The sequence below is a fragment of the Pongo abelii genome, chromosome 13 (assembly GCF_028885655.2).
Source record: "Pongo abelii isolate AG06213 chromosome 13, NHGRI_mPonAbe1-v2.0_pri, whole genome shotgun sequence".
In the NCBI taxonomy this organism is placed as follows: domain Eukaryota; kingdom Metazoa; phylum Chordata; class Mammalia; order Primates; family Hominidae; genus Pongo; species Pongo abelii.
The window spans coordinates 113,929,533-113,937,149 of NC_071998.2; positions in this window are offsets into that span (position 1 = coordinate 113,929,533).

A 7,617-nucleotide genomic window follows, 5' to 3' on the forward strand; every position below is an offset into this window, starting at 1 on the left:
GCCTGAGCCAGAAATGCTGAGGGGCCTGGGATGGGCTCCTCATGGCGTTTCCTGAAATCGGGTTCCCATCTTTATCAAATTTAGAGTGACACTGATTAGCCCAGTGTTTTCCTTTTTTAAATGTTGGACATGTTTCAGGCTCAGTAGTTTTCTTTTTTCCCCTATCTGGTGACCTGACTCGCTGATTTTTTCTATATTCTTTTTTAGTATGACCATGCTTCTCACAGTTAAAACAAACTCCAGGAAATGGACTATTTCCTTTATCCACTCTCAGTCCTGCTATTGCCTGGGCTAGCAGAGTAGCCTCATGTACATTACCTCCAATACCATCACAGGCCTTGATATGATCAACTAAATGTGCTTTCCTGAATTTAAAAGGAAAAGGCTTAAACATAGCTATAATATTTCCCAGTTGATCTGGGGGGGGTGTATTCTAACAGGGAACTGCCAAGCCTCTAAATCACCCTCTCTTCTAGCTTGCTGAATTCCCGCCTGAATAGAACTGAGAGTGGTCGCTCAAGGTGCTGCTCGAACAGTCACTGGGGCAACTACTTTTCGCCCAGTGTCCTCCAGAAAAGAAAGATCTAGAGGGTCAGACCACTCTTTTTTCTTCAAAATAAGGAGGATGTGCAGAAGGGTAGGGATGAACCTCTTCCTCCTTTCCCACTTTAGCTTTAGCTGGCAAACAAACCTGCTCTGTCACCTCTTTTGTTACTTCATTATACTCTCCATTTTCCTTATCATTAGTGTGAAAAGGTTCCAAGCTGGAACAAACCAGAACCCACACTTGTCCCACTGTTACCCTGATGCTTCCAAGCTCCCCTTCTTACTCATCACAGGGATTGCTTTAAGAGTACTCGGGTCCTCCAGCTTAGTTCCACATTCTCCAACTGTCGTTCCAGTGACCCTTCAACCTGGGTTCGAGCCTCCATGTTGGGTGCCACTTGCCGAGACCAGCTCGGTCATGGAGACCCTAACCCAGTGGCGCTAGAGGAATTAAAGACACACACATAGAAATATCTTGTGTGGAGTGGGAAATCAGGGGACTCACAGCCTTCAGAGCTGAGAGCCTCGAACAGAGATTTACCCACATATTTATTAACAGCAAGCCAGTGATAAACATTGTTTCTATAGATTATAGATTAACTAAAAGTATTCATAACTGGAAACAAAGGGATGGGCCAAAACAAAAGGATGAGTCTGGCTAGTTATCTGCAGCAGGAACATGTCCTTAAGGCACGGATCGCTTATGCTATTGTTTGTGGTTTAAGAAAGCCTTTAAGCCGTTTTCTGCCCTGGGTGGGCCAGGTGTTCCTTGCTGTCATTCTGGTAAACCCACAACCTTCCAGCGTGGGCATCATGGCCATCACGAACATGTCACAGTGCTGCAGAGATTTTGTTTATGGCCAGTTTTGAGGCCAGTTTATGGCCAGATTTGGGGGCCTGTTCCCAACAATAAAAACCATGTGGTACTGGCAAAAGCATAGAAATATAGGTCAGTGAAACAGAATTGAGAGTCTAGAAATAAGTCCATCTATCTAAAGTCAATCGATTTTTTTACAAGGGTCAAAGAACATTCAAGGAGGAAAGAACATTCTCTTCAACAAATAATGCTGGAATAACTGGTTATTTATATGCAAAAGAATGAAGTTAGAGTCTTTCCTCATACCATATACAAAAATTAACTCAAAATTGACCAAAGACCTAAGTGCAAAAGCTAAAACTAGGGAACCCTTGTTCACTGTTGGTGGGAATATAAACTGGTATAGCCATTATGGAAAACAGTATGGAGGTTCCTCAAAAACTCGTACACAGAACGACTACATAATCTGCTTCTAGGTTAGGGGGAAGGAAGAGATGAATAGGAACACAGAGGATCTTTAAGGCAGTCAAACTGTTCTGTATGATTCTTTAATGCCGCTATGCATTTGTCCAAACCCACAGAAAGTGCTAAACCAAGAGTGAATCCCAGTGTAAAGTATGCATTCAGGGAGACAGTATGTCAATGTAGGGTCATCAGTGTTAAGAAATATACCACTACTCTGGTGTGGAAGGTTGATAGTGGAATAGACTATGTACATGAGAGACAGAAGTATATGGCAGCTGTGTTTTTTGCTCAACTTTGCTGTGAACCTAAAGCTACTTTATTATTATTTTTTGAGACAGGGTCTCACTCAGTCACCCAGGCTGGAGTACAGTGGCACAATCATAGCTCACTGCAGCCTCAATCTCCCAGGTCAAGCCATCCTCATACCTCAGTTTCCCAAGTAGCTGGGACCATAGATGCCCACCACCATGCATGGCTAATTTTTTTTTATTTTTGTAGAGATGAGGTCTCACTATGTTCCCCAGGCTGATCTTGAACTCCTGGCCTCAAGTGATTCTCCTGTTTTGGGCTACAAAAGTGCTGGAATTACAGGAATGAACCACCATGCCCAGCCCTAAAGCTACTTTAAAATATTAATCTTATTTTTTAAAAAATAAAATAAAAACCAAATGCATTTGGGGCAATAGCAGAAAAATCATGGTAAATCTCACAGTATGTATCAGAAGGCATCCAAAGATATGTTTTTGATATTGTCAGTGAAACATAAACTTCAGTACAATTTTGAAAAATGTAAATATGACCAGCAGTTAAATAAAAGTAAGATGTGTAAGCCTCTAGATATCTAGTGGGGGAAAAGATAACAAAAAATGTGAAATGCAATACAAATTATGAGAAAATATGAGCTAAAATAAGATCATATACTGTCTCTGAGTAACCCCACATCTGGAAGTAATCCAAAATATGGAGGAAGTGCATATATTAATTGCAACAAAAAGGAGACTTTAATTTACAGAAGAAAATAAATAGTGGTGTACCCACTCAGTGTTTGTCGTAGGAAGTTAAGAGATCACATCCCTGTTCCACTTAGCTTCTAACGAATGGAGCAGACAAAAAGGGTCACATCAGGATCGAAGCTTTATTAGCAGTAAATCTATCTGTCAGTTAGGGCTGCTATAACAAATTAACGTAGACTGGGTGGCTTAAACAATATTTATTCCTTGCAGTTCTGGAAGCTGGAAGGTCCGAGATCAAGGTGCGGCAGATCTAGTGTCTGGTGAGGGCAGGCTTCCTGGTTTTCAGATGGCCGTCTTTTCATTGTGTCCTCACACGGTGGAGACCCAGAGAGACAGGATAAAGAAGCCTCTCTGACCTCTTCTTGTAAGGGCACTAATTCCATTCATGAGGGCTCCACCCTCACAACCTGATTATCTCCCAAAGGCTCCCACCTCCTAACACTATCACCTAGGAGGTTAGAGTTTCAGCATATGGATCTTTGGGGGACCCAAACATTCAGTTCATAACAGAGTGACTCTTCTCTTCCTCCTCCCATTTGAGGATAATTTCCCCTTAACCTTTCCTGTACCTGGACAGAGAGAGCAGAAGCATGACTACTTATAGTCACATTAGTTCATACAGCCATGGTTCACAATCCTGGCTTTGCACCTGGAGAGAATCATAAAAATTTCACTGTCTGGGCCCACCTCTAGTGATTCTGTATTAATTGGTCTGTGGTATGACCTGGGCATCAGTATACTTTTAGAGCTATCACAGTTTTCTGATATGCTGTGGGGTTGTTCTGTGCCACTGACACAGAAGATTGAAGCTCAGGGCTAGCCAGAATAAATGTAAAGATTACTAATCAGAAAAATTCTTCCTCTTCCTGTGTATAAGTGGTGGGTGAGGATTAGACTAGAAATTTTCCTGCCAGTTTGTTTACTTCTGCACTATGAGGTAAGATTGGTTCTCTTTATGGACACTTAAGGGTGAAGAATTAATTAAATGGTTCATACCACCAGGTATTTAGCAGCCATGAAAATTCTTATAACAGTGACATTGTAACACCATGGAAAATTATTTTGACATTATTTTAAACATTTTTGCAAAATTGTATGTAAATTGTTATTATTATGAAAATATACATATGAATAAAATTTTTATGTTCTAATGGTAGGATAATTTTTTAATCAAATAAAGCACACTAAGACCCTGCTACTTACTCAATGTATGGTCCACTGAGCAGCAACATTGGAATTACATGAAAAATTATTATTAGAAATAAAAGTTCCACATAAAGTTTGAAAAGCACTATACTAGGAAATTGTCAAAAGAAGCAGAAGCAGGGAGAGGTGGAGCCAAGATGGCCGAATAGGAACAGCTCCAGTCTACAGCTCCCAGCATGAGCAACGCAGAAGATGGGTGATGTCTGCATTTCCAACTGAGGTACCAGGTTCATCTCACTGGGGAGTGCCAGACAGTGGGTGCAGCACGCCGTGCATGAGCTGAAGCAGGGCGAGGCAGCGCCTCACCTGGGAAGCACGAGGGGTCAGGGAATTCCCTTTCCTAGTCAAAGAAAGGGGTGACAGACAGCACCGGGAAAATGGGGTCACTCCTACCCTAATACTGCGCTTTTCCAACGGGCTTAACAAACAGCACACCAGGAGATTATATCCCGCACCTGGCTGGAAGGGTCCTTTGCCCACGGAGCCTCGCTCATTGCTAGCACAGCAGTCTGAGATCAAACTGCAAGGTGGCAGTGAAGCTGGGGGGGGGCGCCCGCCATTGCCAAGGCTTGAGTAGGTAAACAAAGCAGCCTGGAAGCTCGAACTGGGTGCAGCCCACCACAGCTCAAGGAAGCCTGCCTGCCTCTGTAGGCTCCACCTCTGGGGGCAGGGCACAGACAAACAAAAGGCAGCAGTAATCTCTGCAGACATAAATGTCCCTGTCTGACAGCTTTGAAGAGAGTAGTGGTTCTCCCAGCATGCAGCTTGAGATCTGAGAATGGGCAGACTGCCTCATCAAGTGGGTCCCTGAACCCCGAGTAGCCTAACTGGGAGGCACCCCCGAGTAGGGACAGACTGACACCTCACACGGCCGGGTACTACTCCTCTGAGACAAAACTTCCAGAGGAACGATCAGGCAGCAGCATTTGCAGTTCACCAATATCTGCTGTTCTGCAGCCTCTGCTGCTGATACCCAGGCAAACAGAGTCTGGAGTGGACCTCCAGCAAACTCCAACAGACCTGCAGCTGAGGGTCCTGACTGTTAGAAGGAAAACTAACAAACAGAAAGGACATCCACACAAAAAACCCATCTGTATGTCACCATCATCAAAGACCAAAGGTAGATAAAACCACAAAGATGGGGAAAAAACAGAGGAGAAAAACTGGAAACTCTAAAAATCAGAGCACCTCTCCTCCTCCAAAGCAACACAGCTTCTCACCAGCAATGGAACAAAGCTGGACAGAGAATGACTTTGACGAGCTGAGAGAAGAAGCCTTCAGAAGATCGAACTACTCCGAGCTAAAGGAGGAAGTTCGAACCAATGGCAAATAAGTTAAAAACCTTGAAAAAAAAATTAGATGAATGGCTAACTAGAATAACCAATGCAGAGAAGTCCTTAAAAGACCTGATGGAGCTGAAACCCATGGCACGAGAACTATGTGACAAATGCACAAGCCTCAGTAGCCGATGTGATCAACTGGAAGAAAGGGTATCAGTGATGGAAGATCAAATGAATGAAATGAAGTGAGAAGAGAAGTTTAGAGAAAAAAGAATAAAAAGAAACAAATGAAGCCTCCAAGAAATACGGGACTATGTGAAAAGACCAAATCTACGTCTGATTGGTGTACCCGAAAGTGGTGGGGAGAATGGAACCAAGTTGGAAAACACTCTTCAGGATATTATCCAGGAGAACTTCCCCAATCTAGCAAGGCAGGCCAACATTCAAATTCAGGAAATACAGAGAATGCCACAAAGATACTCCTTAAGAGCAACTCCAAGACACATAATTGTCAGATTCACCAAAGTTGAAATGAAGGAAAAAATGTTAAGGGCAGCCAGAGAGAAAGGTCGGGTTACCATCAAAGGGAAGCCCATCAGACTAACAGCTGATCTCTCTGCAGAAACCCTACAAGCCAGAAGAGAGTGGGGGCCAATATTCAACATTCTTAAAGAAAAGAAATTTCAACACAGAATTCCATATCTAGCCAAACTAAGCTTCATAAATGAAGGGGAAATAAAATCCTTTACAGACAAGAAAATGCTGAGAGAATTTGTCACCAGCAGGCCTGCCCTAAAAGAGCTCCTGAAGGAAGCACTAAACATGGAAAGGAACAACTGGTACCAGCCATTGCAAAAGCATGCCAAATTGTAAAGACCATCGAGGCTAGGAAGAAACTGCATCAACTAACAAGCAAAATAACCAGCTAACATCATAATGACAGGATCAAATTCACATATAACAATATTAACCTTAAATGTAAATAGGCTAAATGCTCCAATTAAAAGACACAGACTGGCAAATTGGATAAAGAGTCAAGACCCATCAGTGTGCTGTATTTAGGAAACCCATCTCACGTGCAGAGACACACATAGGCTCAAAATAAAGGGATGGAGGAAGACCTACCAAGCAAATGGAAAACAAAAAAAGGCAGGGGTTGCAATCCTAGTCTCTGATAAAACAGACTTTAAACCAATAAAGATCAAAAAGAGAGAAAGAAGGCCATTACAAAATGGTAAAGGGATCATTTCAACAAGAAGAGCTAACTATCCTAAATATATACGCACCCAATACAGGAGCACCCAGATTCATAAAGCAAGTCCTTAGTGACCTACAAAGAGACTTAGACTCCCACACAATAATAATGGGAGACTTTAACACCCCACTGTCAACATTAGACAGATCAACGAAACAGAAAGTTAACAAGGATACCCAGGAATTGAACTCAGCTCTGCACAAAGCGGACCTAATACACATCTACAGAACTCTCCACCCCAAATCAACAGAATATACATTCTTCTCAGCACCACACCACACCTATTCCAAAATTGACCACATAGTTGGAAGTAAAGCTCTCCTCAGTAAAAGAACAGAAATTATAACGAACCGTCTCTCAGACCACAGTGCAATCAAACTAGAACTCAGCATTAAGAAACTCACTCAAAACCACTCAACTACATGGAAACTGAACAATCTGCTGCTGAATGACTACTGGGTACGTAACGAAATGAAGGCAGAAATAAAGATGTTCTTTGAAACCAACGAGAACAAAGACACAACATATCAGAATCTCTGGGACACATTCAAAGCAGTGTGTAGAGGGAAATTTATAGCACTAAATGCCACAAGAGAAAGCAGGAAAGATCTAAAATTGACACCCTAACATCACAATGAAAAGAACTAGAGAAGCAAGGGCAAACACATTCAAAAGCTAACAAAAGGCAAGAAATAACTAAGATCAGAGCAGAACTGAAGGAAATAGAGACACAAAAAACCCTTCAAAAAAATCAATGAATCCAGGAGCTGGTTTTTTGAAAAGATCAACAAAATTGATAGACTGTCAGCAAGACTAATAAAGAAGAAAAGAGAGAAGAATCAAATAGATGCAATAAAAAATGATAAAGGGGATATCACCACCAATCCCACAGAAATACAAACTACCATCAGAGAATATTATAAACACCTCTATGCAAATAAACTAGAAAATCTAGAAGAAATGGATAAATTCCTGGACACATACACCCTCCCAAGACTAAACCAGGAAGAAGTTGAATCTCTGAATAGACCAATA